General features: G+C 46.0%; 1 long non-coding RNA gene across 1 annotated transcript; it reads left to right on the forward strand.

The window, feature by feature from the left end:
- Window positions 1–3,372: 3,372 nt before the first annotated feature.
- Window positions 3,373–7,119, forward strand: LOC149123541 (uncharacterized). The gene is made up of 3 exons (XR_016217149.1): window positions 3,373–3,676; window positions 4,979–5,139; window positions 6,916–7,119. It is a non-coding gene; the product is annotated as an uncharacterized LOC149123541 (long non-coding RNA).
- The last annotated feature ends 10,922 nt before the right edge of the window (window positions 7,120–18,041 follow it).

Genomic DNA, 18,041 nt, shown 5'->3' on the forward strand with positions numbered 1-18,041 from the left:
GAGAGAGAGAGAGAGAGAGAGAGAGAGAGAGAGGTCTTCCATCCGCTGGTACACTCCCCAATCAGTCGCAATGGCTGCAGCTGCGCCAATCGGAAGCCAGGAGCCAGGAGCCTTCTCCAGGTCTCCCACGTGGGTGCAGGGGCCCAAGGACCTGGGCCATCTTCTACTGCTTTCCCAGGCCATAGCAGAGAGCTGGATCAGAAATGGAGCAGCCGAGTTTCAAATCGGTGCCCATGTAGGATGCTGGCGCTTCAGGCCAGGGCATTAACCTGCTGTGCCACATCCCTGGCCCTGAGAGAGAGCTCTTAAGTCTGCTGGTTCACTCCCCAGTTGGCTGCAATGGGCGGAGCTCTGCTGATCCAAAGCCAGGAGCCAGGAGCCTCTTCCAGGTCTCCCACACGGGTGCAGAGGCCCAAGCACTTGGGCCATCTTCTACCGCTTTCCCAGGCCATAGCAGAGAGCTGGATCGGAAATGGAGCAGCCGGGACTCAAACAGGCTTTACCTGCTACACCACAGCCCTGGCCCCGAGTCAGGTTGTTTTTAGGTAAGTCATTTTCAGCGGGCATCCTATATGAGAGCTGGTTCGAGTCCCAGCTGCTCCACTTCCTATCCAGCTCCCTGCTAATGTGCCTCAGAAAGCAGTGGAAGATGGCCCAAGTGCTTGGCCCCCTGCACCCACATGGGAGACCTGAATGGAGTTCCAGTCTCCTGGTTTCAGCTACTTGGGCACACACAGACACCCCATAATTTACACACACCCCAACACATGCACACAGGCCACACATAAACACATGGTTTCCTAAGGACTGGGTCAGGAACAGTTGTAAGGGGCCACTGCATAGGACAAGTGGTAACAAACCTGCTAGCCCTTGCCCCTGGATCCGTTCAGAAGCAGCTGGAATAAGACTCCCTCCCTCCCCTCCTATTCACTGGGTGGAGAAGGGAAGGGCTCCTTCCTGTTTACCCTGAGCCTCCAGTCAGCTCCAACCCTCCTGTTGCTTAACACTAACAAGCATGTATTCCGTGTTCCCACAGCGCTTAAATTCCCTGCAGGGTGAGCATTAGGCCTAGCGGTTACGACACCCACATCCCACACTGGAGTCCCTGGGTTCAGTACTGACTCTGCCTCCTGACTGCAGCTGCTGCCAACGGGCACTCCGGGAGGCAGCAGTGATGGCTCCGGTATCTCGGTCCCTGCAGCCACACGGAAGACCCAGACTGAATCCCAGCTCCCAGCTCCAGCCTTGGCCACTGTAGGCATCTGGGGAGTAAATCAGCTGATGGGAGCTCTCTACCTCTTTTTCTTTCTGCTTCCCAAATAAATAAATAATTTGTAATTGTTCCTTCTGGTCAGTACTGGAAGTTCTAGCCCTCACTTCAGTGAGCCTCAATGAATGCTATTACCCCCTCTTATCCTCACCTCCAGTAATAGTCTCTAACATGAGGTCTTGAAGAGACACTGTGTAATAAACTGAGGTATCACAACAAAACTGGTGATGGCCCAAAGAAATAAAAATAGCGTAGTAAGAGGTGGTATGCTTTAAGGCTTTACGATGTGCCAAGTCTTTCTGCTTAACCCTCCCAGCAATTCACTATTGTAGGTATTATTATTGTCAGTTTTTTTGATAAACAAGGAACAAATCTTAGAGGCTGAAAATTTCCCACAGTCATTTAATGGACAAGCTACAACTGAAATCCATGAACTCTGACAACAAAATAAATGTTACTAATACCAGTATGCCAATTATTCTTCATATAATAGTTAATATCTGAAATAGCAGAGTATTGACTTGGAACCCAAAGATTATGGTCTGAATCATGATTTTGCCACAGGCTGTTTTGGGCAAATTCTTTAAACTTTTTGTTTCCTCCTCTGTTAAATTCAGATAACAATAATTAATTTATAGGTTTACTGTATGAACTAAGAGATAAGACACATGAAGCAACTTCTTACCAGGGCGGCAGGCACTAGAAAAAGGTCAGGAAATATCTCCTGCATTTTTCCCACCCCACTATTTGTAGCCCTCACCCAGAGTTCAGAGGAAAATGCTTTTAAGTTGTCTGTGTTCCAAGAATAGTAGACCACCTCAACCAGATTGAGTTATCAAAATAATAATAATAATAATAATAATAATTTCTATCCCTAGAGATACAGAGGGCAGTTGGTCTTTCCCCAGGACATTGAGGAAAAGCAGGGACAGTATTTGTCCCATGCAGCCGTATGCCTTCATGCTGGAGGGTGGCACCCCATCTGAGAGACTTAACTCAACCTCCACTCTCCTTCTTCCGCAGCATCAACGCTTCCAAGTCCCCTGAAACATCTTGTGCGATGAATTACCGGCACATGATGATATATGGAAGCTAACAATTCTTGTCTCTTTTCAGATATGGTCTGGAAGAATTAATGTCTCATTTATGCTTATTGAGAGCATGGAAATTTGAGGTGGATGTAAATAGGCATTTACAAATTTGTATTTTGGCCCTGGCACTGTGGCATAGCAGCCAGGCCACTGCCTGGGATGCCAGCATCCCATATGAGTGCTGGTTGGAGTCCTGGCTGCTCTGCTTCCGGTCCAGCTCCCTGCTAGTGCACTTTGGAAGGTCACAGATGGTGGCCCAAATATTTGGGCTCTTGACAAACATGGGGGAGACTCAGCTGGAGTTCCATCACCTGTCTTCAGCTTGGCCCAGACCTGGAAATTCCAACTATTGAAGGAGTAAATCAGTACATGGAAGATCTCTCTCTCTCTCTCTCTCTCTCTCTCTCTCTCCCCTCTCACTCAGATTTTCAAATAAATGAATAAACCATTTTTATTAAAAAAATTAAATCTATGTAGCAGCAGGGTCAAGAATGATTATGTCAGATAGCAAATAATTAAAACAATTGATACCTATTTGTCGCTCCCCCTCTTCACGGAGGAACGACACTAAACCCTGCCTAGGCTTCATATCCGAGTCACGGCACCATTATGTCGCTCCCCGTCTTCGTGGAGGAACGACACAGGACCCTGCACTGTTCTTCTGTCTGCTCGGCCCTCCCCGGGTTTGCTGCTGGTTCTTCCCGGGTTGGCTACCGTCCCTTCCACCTCCGTGGAAGGGCGGTTCCCCCTGCCACATTCCCCCTTCCCCCTGCCACATTCCCCACTTCCGCGGGGGAGCGGCACACCGCCGGCCGGCTCTCTCGGGGGCTGCTCAGGTGTTCCTTCAGATAGATGTTCCCCTTAGATGTTCCTGGTGCATGTTGTCTCTCTCCTCCTTTATAGTCCTCTTCCACCAATCCCAACTCTGCTACCCACACGCCGAGTACGCTGCTCTCCTCCAATCAGGAGCAAGTCCTACAGTTTATTGGTTGAACTGGAGGCAGCTGGTAGAAGCTGTTTCCTCCTCTCCCAGCGCCATATTGTGGGAGAGCAGATGCATAGAATAAGTCTTAATTCCAGTAACTTAGTCTAGTCCGAGTTGCTCCCAGTTGCTCCCCACACCTATTCTTGGGTTTCAGTGACGTCACTGTTTACATAAAAGCAAGTTTTTAATCTAGCCTAAACAGCCAACTGCCCCAATTCTCAATACTCATTTAGGCATTTAGACATCGTCAAGATTAACACCTGCTGAAATATGATATTGCTTCTTGGCTCAAGAATAGGCTGCTTGTGCAACAGAACGAATGAATTTCAGGTAAGTATATGCAAACACAAGTGTCATTCTATTTAAACTTCCTGTCCTGGCTGAGATTCTTGTTTAACTAATGTGATATTTAGCAACATTCCACAGTGTTAGGAGTCATGGTTTTAAAAAAAAATAGTTTTATAATAGAAGTGGTGACCACAAAATGTGTACATGCACAGAAATTAACCCAGTACTCAGTATGTGGTACCAGTTACAGTATTTGCAGTACTTACCTCCTATGGGCCAGGAACTAAATATGAGGGAATTTCAAAAAGTTTGTGGATAATGCAATTACAAGATAAGTTTCTTTTTTTGTGTGAAACAAAATTGTCTAAATCCATGCATAGCTTTTTTCATAATTTGCATGTCCATGAATTTTTCTAAGGCTCCTCTCATATTCATTTACATACATGTATAATTTCAAAAGAAGCCTATCCATGGGCCAAGAGTTGTCATTACCACTTTACAGATGCAGAAATTGACTACATAAGACTTCGAACCTACTGACTGGTAGAGCTGGCAGTTTTGGGTCTGGCTATCTGAATCCAAAGCTCCCATGTGTCTTGTTTTGGGACATCAGGCTTTACGGAGCAGGATGAACTGGGAAATGAGCAAGGTTGCACCAAGACGGTGATCACCAGAAGGCTGCCCCATGTGGACAGCCAAGGAGACCCAGCCACCTGGTCATGTCAGCCTTCTCATCCCCTTTCCCAATATCCCTATCCCCCCCTTTTTTGCAACCCCAAAATAATCTGGTTAAGACATGGAGAACACTGGAGGAGTTGGGGGCTGGTTATTCATGGCCCTGGGTAATAGAACATGCACATTTTCTTGGCTAGAGTCAGAATGCCCTGGCATAGGGGGTGCTGTGAGTTGCCAAAAGCCAGGAGGGCATTTTCCTGTTTGCTGAGTGACTGACGCTCCTCTGTGTGGATCCCTGTGCTTTGAAGCTGTCTGCTTTGTTTACAGTTATGCCCCAGTCATTAGCCAACAGGGACTTAGGGAGCAGAGTGTTCTGGAATATTTCCTGTCAGGTTTTTCCCAGCCTCTCTTTGGAATGCCTTTGCAATCCACTTTGTCACTCTGGGGGTGGTCCAATGTGCCCAAAGGGACTCTGCCTTTGCTCAAAAGAATTCCCAGTACTCAAACTCAAAAATAGCTCAGGGCTTAATAAGACCACATTGAAATCGTGCCTGGTTTTGCTTAAAAACACAAGGCCGGCCTGGTTTCTACAAGTCACTGGTAAAGAACTACTTTGCTACTTATGTTTTAAATTACATGTCACTGTAGGTTGCTAATCTGTATCCTTAGGTTGAGGATTCTGAGAGCAGATGTCTTTGCAAGGAACCCCTAAGCCTTCAAGGAGGAAGAGCAAGCAGACTTCGGACTTGACAAAGAGACTGGGATGAGCACTGCTGAGCAAAGAAGGGAAGCAGGTGTCGCCCTCATTTCCTGGAAGATCAGGGGAGGAGGTAAGAACAAGGACGAAGAGGTTATGAGGGACCCCCCTGCCCGGCCCCAAAAGAGGTAGCTAAGCGCAGGTCCTGTAGGGGGCTCCCACTGGCGGGCGCTTGTGAGTATCAAGGACACTTGAAAGTTACACACACAACCGTTTCTCAAAGGGCATCCAGCTTAGACCCTGGGGAAGTCTAGCTCCTCAGGGGATGACACTGTGAGATGAACAAGCCAGACTTTCCTCCAGGGATCTCCTGAGGCCTTGGTGGTCCCTGCGGGAACAAACTGAGACAGCTGTGAGAGCAGACTCAGCCACAGCCACGGCTGATAGTGGCTTTGAGTAAAGGCTCAACACCAAGTTTCCAACGAGCTACCCAGGCCATGGGGGACAGGAGGTGAGGAGGCAATTGTGAGTGCGTAGGGGATCAAACCAAATACTACTGTCATTGTCGCCGCAGTCCTGATGGTCTTCATGGCTGGGATTGGGGACCCTGAGGTTTCTGAACGATGACTGTCTCAGCCTGGTGGCCTCCTTTCCTGTCCCCTGGGCTTGCTCCCAGCTGAGCTCACCCCATGCCTCTGCCTCTTATCCAACAAGACAACACCAAGGAAGCCAGAGCAGCCCCGGGGCATGGAATTCTGGCTCTTTCAAGGCCATACCTCCCTTCACCAGCCCTTCCTTCCAGAGACTCCCATGAGCCTCATGCTAGGCGGTCAGGTGGGCCCTGCGGATAAGGGCTGCAGCCGGTAATTCCCAAGAAACAAGGCAGAAGTGGGAGGAAACTGGTGTAAGTGTTCTCCTAGTGACACCACTGCAGGCAGAGCAGGGATGAGAAACAGTCTGATGAGAGAGCCAAGGCAGGTCAGCACCACTTCTGCAATGCCGGAAAGACCCTCAGTGCCTACCTTTGATCTTGATAAGTGACCCCAAAAATCAAACAAAAGCAAAGGATGGCAAGAGCTGGGGGATGCTGAGTGGTGAGTGGTTTGGATCTGGGTTCCAGCTTGCCTGAGATTGAGGCTCCTTTAGGCTGTGTTCTGTGCAGTTTCTCCTCCCCCCACCGGCTGGCCGGGCCTCCCTCCCCCATTTCCCTGCCATTTCATCTAAGGCCCAGAGTGCAGGCTTAGCAAGGTGGGAGGCCTCTGGGAGCACAAAATGTTCACATTCGTTCCCCCAGAAAGCAGTGCTTGCGCTGGACCTGGGGGACATGACTTCCATCCCACTCCTTATAAAGCAGTGTTTTTCTTGAACACAAGCTAAAGGAAACGAGTCTTTGTTTTTCCTCTTTGGTTCACAACGCTATCATTCCGTAAATAAAATGATGCTATAAAAGCACACAGACTTATTTTTCAGGGTGGTCCCAGGAGGGATTCTGCTGCCTGTTGAGATAGACACATGTCACGGGAAAGACTGGCCTCTCCCAGGCCACCCTCTTCTTCCTGAGAGCCCAGCTGCCTCTGGTCTCCCCCATTCTTGTTTACACCAAAAGCCTGGGAGTCAGACACCTGCCTAGGAAGGAACAGGATCTCTGGAACCTCCCAAATCGACACCACATCACAGCTTTGCCACTTAATTGCCCTCTGATCTTGGGAACTTACCCAGCTTCTGCAGGCTTCTGTTTCCTTACCAATAAAAGAGAGATAACAATACCCACCGCCAAGCACTGTGATAATAAAAACTTGTCATAAAGTACGTGATTGAGGGGCCGTAAGCTGTGGGCAGTGGGTTAAATCTCTGGCCTGCAGCACTGGCATCTCATATTCAAGACCTGGCTGCTTCACTTCCAATCCAGCTCTCTGCTATGGCCTGGGAAAGCAGTAGAAGATGGCCCAGGTCCTTGGACCCCTGCATCCACATAAAAGACCCAGAAGAAGCTCCTGGCTCCTAGCTTCGGATCAGTTCAGCTCTGGCCATTGCGGACAGCTGGGGAGTGAACCAGCAGATGGAAGACCTCTCTCTCTCTGTCTCTGGCTCTACCTCTCTCTGTAACTCTGTCTTTCAAATAAAGAAAATAAATCTTTTAAAAAAAAGTATGTGATTGAAAAAATGGCAATAATTTTTGTTCAAGTTTTATTATCATTTCCTTGACTGTTCTTCTCTCTGGTTCCATAATTAAAGTACAACACTGCTCACAGGAATACTCAGGTACTAGAAGATTCCACTTCAACAAATTTTCTACCTAAACCAAGTCTGTGAGAAGCACCCTTTTTATTTCAGGCTGTGACGTAGAAAATCATTGTAGATTATGTTGGAGTACATTCCAGGCTCGTGAGGAGTGGGCACGCGGATCACTTAGCCCCTGACACCGCTCTGAACAGGAGTTCTCCCGGTGCAGTTTGCTGGAAGGAAAACTGGGCTGCCGAAATGGCCAAAGCGATGACAAAGCCTGCAGAAGAGCATGCCTCGTAGTTTCCTGCTTTTCCTAAGGAGAGGGAATGCTCAGAGTAAAAACAGCTGTTTTTATAAACTGATGGGTCCTTTTGCTCCCTGTGAAATAAAGTGATCACAAAATAGGAGAGCTCTTAGTAGATGGTAAAAACAAGCAGACAAGCGCTTGCTAGATGTTTTGCCTGAAGGGAAAGAAATCCTTGGTGTTGGATCTAAACTCACTAGACCATTGTTTGATCTACAGATATAAGCGCTATTGTAAACCCCCTCCTTTCTCATCTCTCCCAGTGTAGACAGAGAAAGCCAAAACCAAACTAAGACAAAAAACTTTCTCAATTTAGTGCATAAGTACTAAAAAACAAAGGGCTAGGATGAATTAATGGCACATCTATTTATCACAGTTAGGATCATCTACCACTATCCAAAATGCTTTCATTTGTTATTTATTTCAATATTCACAATAGCTTCAGGGGACCGATTTTATTCTTCTCACCTTATAGATGAGGAAAGTGAAATTTAAAAATGCTAGACGAGGTTATGGTGGTGCAGCAGATTAAGCCGCCATTTGCAATACCCGTATCCCATATGGGAGCACTGGTTCAAGTTCTGGCTGCTCTGATTCTGATCCAGTTCCCCAGTAATGTGTCTGGGGAAGCAGAAGAAGACGGTCCAAGTGCAAGAGCCCCTGCCACCCACGTGGGAGATGCAGATGGAGTTTCTGTCTCCCAGCTTCAGTCTGGCCCAGTCCTATCTGTTGCAGCCATCTGGAGAATGAACCAGCAGATAGAAAACCTCTCTCTCTGTCTCTTTCTCTCTGTCACTCTGACTTTTAAATAAAATAAATAAAATTTGGGGGCCAGTGCTGTATCTTAGTGGGTAAAGCCACTGCCTGCAGTGCCAGCATCCCATATTGGTCCCGGTTCGAAACCTGGCTGCTCCACTTCTGAACCAGCTCGCTGCTATGACCTAGGGAAGCAGTGCAGGATGGCCCAAGTCTTTGGGCCCCTGCACCGGCATGGGAGATGTGGGAGAAGCTCCTGGCTCCTGGCTTTGGATTGATGTAGCTCCAGCTGTTGCAGCTGTCTAGGGAGTGAACCAGAGGATGGAAGACCTCTCTCTGCCTCTGCCTCCTTGTAACTCTGACTTTCAAATAAATAATAAATCTTTTAAAAAATAAAGTAAAAATAAATAAATAAATAAAAATTTTTGGGAAAAGAAGTGTCCAATGATTTGGGCAGAGTCACACAGCCTATGAGAAGCAAAGCTGAGATTCAACCCATGTCCTCCAAATCCAAAGTCTATACCCTTTCCAAAGAAAGGCAGTTGAGTATAGAAATAAGTAAAAATTGTAAAATATTATAATTCAGAAAGGGCAACTGAAGACATATCTTTAGTTTAAAGACAAGGAAACTAAGTTTCATGGGGCCCACACTGTGGCATAGCAGGTAAAGCCGCCACCTGCAGTACTGGCATCCCATATGGGCACCAGTTCTAGTCCCGGCTGCTCTACTTGTGATTCAGCTCTCTGCTATGGCCTGGGAAAGCAGTAGAAGATGGCCCAAGTCCTTGGGCCCTTGCACCCACATGGGAGGCCCGGAAGAAGCTCCTGGCTCCTGGCTTCATATCAGCGCAGTTCTGACGTTGTGGCCAACTAAGGAGTGAACCATCAGATGGAAGACCTCTCTCTCTCTGTCTCTCTGCATCTCCTTCTCTCTCTGTGTAACTCTGATTTTCAAATAAATAAATAAATCTTAAAAAAAAAAGAAGAATAAAGAAAAGAAACTAAGTTCCAGAGGGGAAATCAAGTGCTTAGACACATATAGCTTGCTAGTAGCAAAACTAAGTATAGAATTCAGGATTCTTTCCACTACTCTTTATAAAAAAATTAATAATTGTATTGTGATAGTTAAGTATATAACATGATGTTATAAAATACATGTATAGCAAAATGGTTACTGTAATAGGATAAATTAGCAAATGAGGTCTCTATCTGGGACACCCACATCCCCTCTCAGAGTACAGGTTGAGGCCCAGCTCCTGTGTTTCTGATCCAGCTCCCTGCCAATGCACCAGGGAAGGCAGCAGATGATGAGCCAAGAACTTGGTCCCTGCCACCCACATGGGAGATCTGGATGGAGTTCCTGGCTCCTGGCTTTGGCCCAGATTGTTGCAGGCATTTGAGGAATGAATCAGTAGGTGGAAGATTGATCTCTCTCTGCCTTTCAAATAAATAAAACTTAAAAAATAAAGAGTCATAACCATATCTAAAGACTCTAAGGTAACATCTCTAAGCATATTGCCATCTCTGTAAGAGGTCCGAGTTGTATCTTGGTGCCAGTTTGTATACTAACTAAGCACAAAAGCAGGAGACGTTGATGCCTGGATGACAATTCAGGCCTCACCACTTGTTGGCAAATTTCTTCCAGTCCCTAGTCCTCAAATTCTCATCTGCTCAGTGGAGGATAAGAAGAACAATGGATGGTAGGAGCATTGTGGCACAGTGGGTTAAGCTGTCACTTGCCACACCTGCACCCCATATCAGAGCGCTGATTTGAGTCCTAGCTGGTCAGCTTCTGATCTAAACTCCTGCAAATACGCTTGGGAAGGCAGCAGGAGATGATCAAAGCATTTGGGGCCTGTCACCCACGTGGAAGACCTGGATGGAGTTCCTGGCTCCTGGCTTCAGCCCAGCCCAGATCTGGCCATTGTGGTCACACTCCACCCGTCTAATGGCTTTGTTATTGTTTCAGTTCTCGTTTATTAAGCTATTACCATATGCTTAGCACTGGGCTAAGCACTTTGAATGTTTTGTCTGAATCAATGTCTAGTGTCAATGCTATGGCAAAGGTATGATTACAGACACCCCTTACTGCAGGGTTAGGATCTGGGAGGGGCTAGTCTAATGAGTGCTGCCTTTTCAAACTGAAGCCAAATTAGAGAAGCATTTGAGCCCTCAGAAAACACAAGAGTTTCACTGTGTTCTGCATTCATTTCCTTTTTCAGAGACTCATTTAGATGAGGAATAAACTCTTCAAAATGAGAAGGAATCTTAATTCTTTTATAATTTTTTTCATTTTAAAAAATTTTTTCTAAAGATTTATTTATTTATTTGAAAGACACAGTTACAGAGAAAGAGGGAGAGACAGGAAAGAGAAGTTCTCCATTCGCTGGTGTTGTACCCGAAACATCCGATTCCCCCAACTAAGACCACCAGGAGCCGAGGCTGATGCAAACGCGAGTTTTATTTCAAACTGGAGTTTGGTCCGACGTCCGCACGAGGCGCAGCTGAGCTGGATCAGCGGCCCCTACAGTAAGCTCGTTAGGGTTAGGGTTTTTATACAGTTGAACCAACAAGTTCGGCTATACAGCATCTGATAGGCTCATATGTTAAATTTATACTTGTCGTTTTATGACTGGCTAAGGTTTAGGGTCTGAGCTGCTAGGGTGTACGTGCCAAACTGCAGGGTTTTGGGATGTTATCAATCACCTTAACTGTCTGAAAAGACACCTGGAACTTTGTGTATTTCCCTGCTGTTAATTAGCTGTTGCTAGGAGAGCTTATCTAAGGGGAGTTTTATTTTTCTTTTTTAGGAGCTTTTGGCTTAGGGTTCAGGGCCTGGTCAGGCCCGAGTTACAAGATGGAGGCCTAGTCTAAAATAACTGCGCCTTGATCCAGTCTCTCACTGGTTCACTCCTCAAATGGCCACAATGGCCCGAGCTGAGCTGAGCTGATCTGAAGCCAGAAGCCAGGAGCTTCTTCCAGGTCTCCCATATAGGTGCAGGGGCTCAAGCACTTGGGCCATCCTCTGCTGCTTTCCCAGGCACACTAGTAGATTGGAAGTATAGAAGCAGGAACTTGAACTGGCTCCCATATGAGATGCTAGTGCCACAGGCAGTGGCTTTTACCAACTATGCCACAGTGCCAGACCCAGAATCTTAATTCTTTAACAACCTAATTGAAGTATAATTGATGTAAAAAAAAAAAAAAACCTTAACATGTTTGATGTATATAATTTGATGATTTGGGGAAAAAAAGCTAAATTTTTAAATTTTTATTTTATTTTATTTGAGAGGCAGAGTTACAGAGAGAGAGATATCTTCCATCACTGGTTCACTCCCCAGATGGCTGCATTGGCTGGAGTTGGGCCAGGCCAAAGCCAGGAGTCAGGAGATTTTATCCAGGTCTCCCATGTGGGTGCAGGGGCCCAAACACTGGGCAATCTTCCACTGCTTTCCCAGGGGCACTAGCAGGGAGCTGGATTGAAAGCAGAGCAGCTAGAACTCAAGCAAGAGCCCATATGGGATGCCAGCGCCACATGTGGTGGCTTAACCCAGGATGACGTCACAATGCAGACCCTCAAAAGCTTAATTCTTTGCCCCTTTTTTCCTCTAACGTAATTTCCATTTTTCTCTCTTTTTTAAAATATTTTATTTATTTATTTGAGAGGTAGGATTACAGACAGTGAAAAGGAGAGACAGAGAGGGAGGTCTTCCATCTGCTGGTTCACTCCCCAGATGGCCGCAACAGCCAGAGCTGGCCGATCCGAAGCCAGGAGCCAGGAGCTTCTTCCGGGTCTCCCAGGCGGGTGCAGGGGCCCAAAGACTTGAGCCATTTTCTATTGCTTTCCCAGGCCATAGCAGAGAGCTGGATTGGAAGAGGAGCCGCCGGGACTAGAACCAGCGCCCATATGGGATGTCGGCACCAAAGGCAGAGGATTAACCTACTGTGTCACACAGCCAGCCTCCCATTTCTTTAAAAGACAAATAATGCTCTTGATCATTTGTTAAAACACAAACCAAGAACTTAAATTTAGAGGTACATAGGAAGTTAACATTCTTTTTTTTCTTTTTAAGATTTACTTATTTATTTGAAAGTCAGAATTACACAGAGAGAGAGACAGAGAGAGAGAGAGAGGTCTTCCATCAGCTGGTTCACTTTTCAATTGGCTGCAACAGGTGAAGCTGCGCCAATCTGAAGCCAGGAGCAAGGAGCTTCCTCCCGGTCTCCCACGTGGGTGCAGAGGCCCAAGGATTTGGGCCATCTTCTGCTGCTTTTCCAGGCCATAGCAGAGAGCTGGTTCAGAAGTGGAGCAGCCAGGACTTGAACCGTCGCCAAGATGAGATGCCCGCACTGCAGGCGGCAGCTTTACCCGCTATGCCACAGCACTGGCCCAGAAGTTAACATTCTAAGTATAGATTTTTTTGTCACAAAAGGGAAATTTCCACTGGTACCTGGAGAAAGCATGTACTGGGGAAGTCTTTGGAAAAACACTTTCCTTTGTCCTCCATTCTCTTACGAGAGGTTTCATTTCCCAGGCCTGCTAGGAGCTTCCTTCCTTGTTTTGCCTACCTGGAGGATGGAACCATCTCCCTGATCCTTACAACTCACACCAAGTCTGTCCATATTGTTAAAAACATTTTAAAATCTACTTTTCATTTATATGAGAGGCAGAGAGACAACAGAGAGATCTCCCATCTGCTGCTTCACTCCCCAAAATACCTACAGTCACAAGCACTGGGTCAGGCCAGTCTCCCTCGTAGACGGCAGGAGCCCAGTTACCTGACCATCACCTGCCACTTCCTGGGGTGTGTATTAACAAAAGGCTAGAGTCAGGAGCTAGCACTGGGCATCAAACCCAACTTTTTTTATTTTTCGTTCACCAACAAAACTTTGCCTCTCATCCCAGTTCTATGTGCTAATTTCTGTTCAATGAGTTTGCAGGAAGAATATTGATTTTATGTGTCAAAAAGAGGACACCCTCATCATGACACTGACAAAGTCATGAATTTGTTTAAGGGCATAGAGAATCAGATAATCCCAGAAAAGCTACCCTGTGGACCTATTTTATACAGTCACTTGGTTCACTGGAATATTATTTTTTTTTTAAGCCACATGGAAATCACAGTGTTTTCCCAGGCTCTTGGAGTGTCCGGGTCAAGAATGCTGACAATCTGCTGTCAGAGAGAGAGAGGCTGTCAGCATTACCCCTATCAAGCCCTCCCAGTCATCACTTGCATAAGAACAAGCAGGCAAGCCGCTGCCTTGTGACAAGTGCTGTGACTCCGGTGGGCGGGGTGAGCCAAGTACCATGAATGAAGCCCTGGAAAAGGTCTTTTTATGTCGGAGGAAACACTGGCAACACACACAGGACGCATGCATAATTTCGAAATAAAAGCAGGAATACTGGATGCTAGAGTACATGTCTTATTAGGGATTCCTCTCTGTTTTTCTCCCCAACCTCTCATTAAAAGGCACTACAAGTTCTGAAATCTCCAAGTTGAACTCTTAAATCAAAGAAGCACAGGAGAAAACATTGTCTGGTTTGGGTTTTTGATGTCCTAGGGAGGTCAAAAGCTTGTTTGTCTAATTCAGGGGTATATCAATTGCATTCACCTAAAGTCTTAGAAAGGCACTCCTGCGTGGGATGTGGGCATCTTATCCATCAGGCTAAACACGCCCCACTCTTGAAGATGTGTCCATTCAAAACATATTTCTGGTTTCTTTTGTGATTTTATCACCTGCTTCTTGTTTTTCTTAACCATCGAGGATTGAAAGGGCTAAATCACAGTTCACTTTCAAAAACTGCAAAATTAAACAGTTTATTTTCAATGGCTGGAAACAAAGAGTTTATATAATTGAAACAATAATTTATACTCGTGGAGGGAAAGATGTGATGAATCTTTTCATCTCAATGTTGAAAAGATTTCAGATGATGTCCAAATGCTTATTTGCAAGAATAATAAAGGCTTGAATTTACATAAATAGTCTTACAATCCTTACAATGTAGCGGTACAATGGAAAGAGGATTAATTAAGAAACAAGGGAGCTGGGTTTGAGTTCTAATCTTGTTTTTCACTTTTTTGTTTAAGATTTATTTATTTATTTGAGAGACAGAGTTACAGACGCGGAGAGGGAGAGACAGAGAGAGAATGTCTTCCATTTGATGGTTCACTACTCAGATGGCTGCAAGGGCCGGAGCTGAGCTGATCCAAAGCCAGGAGCTTTTCCAGGCCTCCCATGCAAATACAGGGGCCCAAGGGCTTGGGCCATCTTGTACTGCTTTCCCAGGCCATAGCAGAGAGCTGGATTGGAAGTGGAGCTGCCAGGACTTGAACCGGTGCCTATATGGGATGCCGCACTGCAGACAGCGGCTTTACCCACTATGCCACGGATCTGGCCCCCTATTTTTCACTTTTAACTGCCTAATTTGTTCTTGGGGCAAGGAACTGACACTTCTAACTTTGTTTTCTTCCTCAGTAATGGGGGAGATTTGGTTGATATTTTGTCTAAACTCCTAATCAACTTTGATTTCAAACTCAACAAGAATGCAGGTAGAAGAAAGATTATTGCCTAATATTTTATAAAAAGCAAGTACAAACTAGGGTTTTCCAGCTATAGAGACAGCTAAAAATCAAGTCTTCAAGTAGCCACCTGGTACTATTTACAGGTATCGGGGATTTAACTTAACCCTCAGGCAATAATTACAAGTATTCCACAGTGAGCCAATGTGCTACAGCAAGGATCAAGTCATTCTCACCTGCAATGCACCTGCAATTGCAATCCATACACTAACATCCACTTTCTGAGTCACCTTTGCTGTCAGAAACTCAAAAAGTAAGTGACAAAATTCTTCTCCTGCAGAGCTGGAAGCCATTACTCCAGTGGTGATGTTGAAATGTGGCAACAGGAAAATGCATCACTAGGGACCGGGCACTAGCACAGGCTGCTGCTCTGTAACAGGCAGTCCAGCAAGGTGGGACTCACCCTTGAAGCAGGGTGCTCAGAGCTCTGCCCGGTGCTGTTTCAACCCCTCAGCTGTCAGGTTCCACACCAAAAGACTGACCAAGGGGCCTTCATGGGCCGTGAAAGTTACTTACCAGTGAAAAATATACCGGCACGTGCACACGCACGCTAATGTATGCATTTGCGGTTACTCAGAAGGTTTATTATAGGCAAGTGTTTGCTAACTGCAGTCAAGCTTTGTGGAAATGAACATTTCTTCAGTAGCTAAAAACCAGAGAGAGAGACAGAGAGAGAGAGAGAGGGAGAAAGAAAAACGCTTCAAACTGTTACAAGTTCAGCTCCTTTGACTGCGATTAGTCACAAAGCTGGTCTGCTCTCGAGGGGATGAGTCAGCTCTGACGTGGTAAACCACACTACTGCTTAGAATTTGCTACGGCAAAGTTCAAAGTGCTTGCCAAATTACTGAACAGTCGGCTTTAGGGGGGACTGAACCGTATGAACTATGTGCTTGAGGAGAAAGTCAATGGAGGGCAGTGATGTCATGAAAGCTTCGAAAGTCTCAAGTCACTTCCTGTTTCTTCTGTGCAGTAGTTGAATACACATTTATCAGCTACTTTGGAAGCACAGGATGTCTTGTCTGTGTTTGCTCATTCGATTAGAAATGACTTTGGCAGAGTTTGAGAGTATGCAGCATAACCACATTAACTATTCTTTCGAGTTTGTATTTCCGGAGCCTAACCTCAAATTCTTCAGGTGAGTGCCTTGGCAGGGTTCGCACGTCCACTCTGTCTCAGAAGCAGTATCAAAGGTAACACAGTGGACCTCTCTGTTTGCTGGTCCCACTGATTCCTTCAAGATCAGAGAAGATTCTGAAAAACCCTAAAATAATGCAGCCTAACTGCATCATTTCAACTTCCAAAGTCCTTTAGCCATCATTTTGTCTTTGATAAACCAGACTCACTTTGGAGGCAAGCAAGGCTAGAGTTCCAGAATATTCACACCGTGGCACTTATTTGACTAAGGCCTTCCTGTGTGGTTAGTGAGGGTTTCCAACTAGGTCTATGAGTAAGAAGCAATGTAAGTACTTTGCTGAATTGATTCACAGGGCCAATAAATTGATCATTCAGACTTTCATTTGTCAATCGTTTTCGATAGTTACTATGCCATGTTCATACAATGCCTTCCTTATAACATAAATGTAAATTTGGCTCAAATTCTATAATAAATTAGGAATTACTTGGTACAACGTTTTTAATGAAGCAGTAGAGACACAAGGATGGAAAGACAGACAGCTCCTATCTGCAGGTTTACTCCCTAAACTCTCACAACAGCTAGGAGTGGGCCAGCCTGAAGTCATCAGCTAGGATCTCAATCCAGGTCTCCCACTAGGGCGGCAGAGACACAAGTACTTGATCCTCCCCTTGCTGCCTCCCACGTAGCTAGAACTTGGAATTGGCAGCATTTATGTTGAACTAGGATTCCAAGTCATCTAGAGATGATCTGAAGCACACAGAAGAATGTGTGTAGGTTATGTGCAAATACTACTCTATTTTATATAAGAGATAAGAGACTCAAGCATCCATGGATTTTGGTATCCATGGGGGTCCTGGCACCAACCATCAGTTGCCCCCTGATAACCCAAGGATATCAAGGAACAACTTTACACATATAGTTTATTTATTTATTTATTTATTTATTTATTTTTGACAGGCAGAGTGGACAGTGAGAGAGAGAGACAGAGAGAGAGGTCTTCCTTTGCCGTTGGTTCACCCTCCAATGGCCACCGCAGCTGGCGCGCTGCGGCCGGCGCACCACCACGCTGATCTGATGGCAGGAGCCAGGTGCTTCTCCTGGTCTCCCATGGGGTGCAGGGCCCAAGCACTTGGGCCATCCTCCACTGTACTCCCTGGCCACAGCAGAGAGCTGGCCTGGAAGAGGGGCAACCGGGACAGAATCCGGCGCCCCAACCGGGACTAGAACCCGGTGTGCCTGCGCCACAAGGCGGAGGATTAGCCTAGTGAGCCACGGCGCCGGCCAAGGAACAACTTTACACATATAGTTTCACACAGGGATGTCATAGACAGGATTATTTGGGAGACGGGCACTGAGACTGTGAGATTCGACTGCAGATTAGGAAGAAGCTGGTAGAGGGGAAGAAGTGCAGTGTTCTTGAGAATGGCGCCTGTGAAGGAGCAAGGAAACAGGACTGGGCAGAGGGAGAGTTGAAGTACAGCCACAAGTCATCCTTGGGGGAGACCTTAGCCAGTTCCACAGGGAGCTCTGGACTGCCATGGCCCTTTAGAGTCTTGTTGACTTCAGACAACAGAGCCCCGCTTTACCACTCCCCGATGACCGATGATTGCTATGGACCCTCCCAAGGACAGGGTGTGTCCCAGAGCAAGATGGTACTTGTTGAGGGCAATTCTGAGGAATGGAGTGACTCAGAGCATGACAATTACCACCCTGTTCCTGGGGGCTAAGTGCTCTCCCCATCCTAAGCAGCAAGGTGGTGGAGCATCACAGCTATGTACGTATTGTAATGTACGGAGTATTGTGATTCTAACTGTAAATACCTTAAAATACATATACTTTTATTTTATATATGTATTTTAGGTAATAAGCAAATGAAAATAGTCACTAAATGGCCAGATTTTAAATAATGGGTTATCTTCTTATTTTCAAAGTCGCATACAAGGATATTGTCATCACACTGTTCTGACCATTAAAGGTAGTACTGAGAACTCAGGAAATGCCCATTCATAGCTTCGAAACACCATAGGGAATAT

This window comes from Oryctolagus cuniculus, chromosome 11 (assembly GCF_051225735.1).
Source record: "Oryctolagus cuniculus isolate XC-2025 breed Fujian yellow rabbit chromosome 11, ASM5122573v1, whole genome shotgun sequence".
Taxonomy (NCBI): domain Eukaryota; kingdom Metazoa; phylum Chordata; class Mammalia; order Lagomorpha; family Leporidae; genus Oryctolagus; species Oryctolagus cuniculus.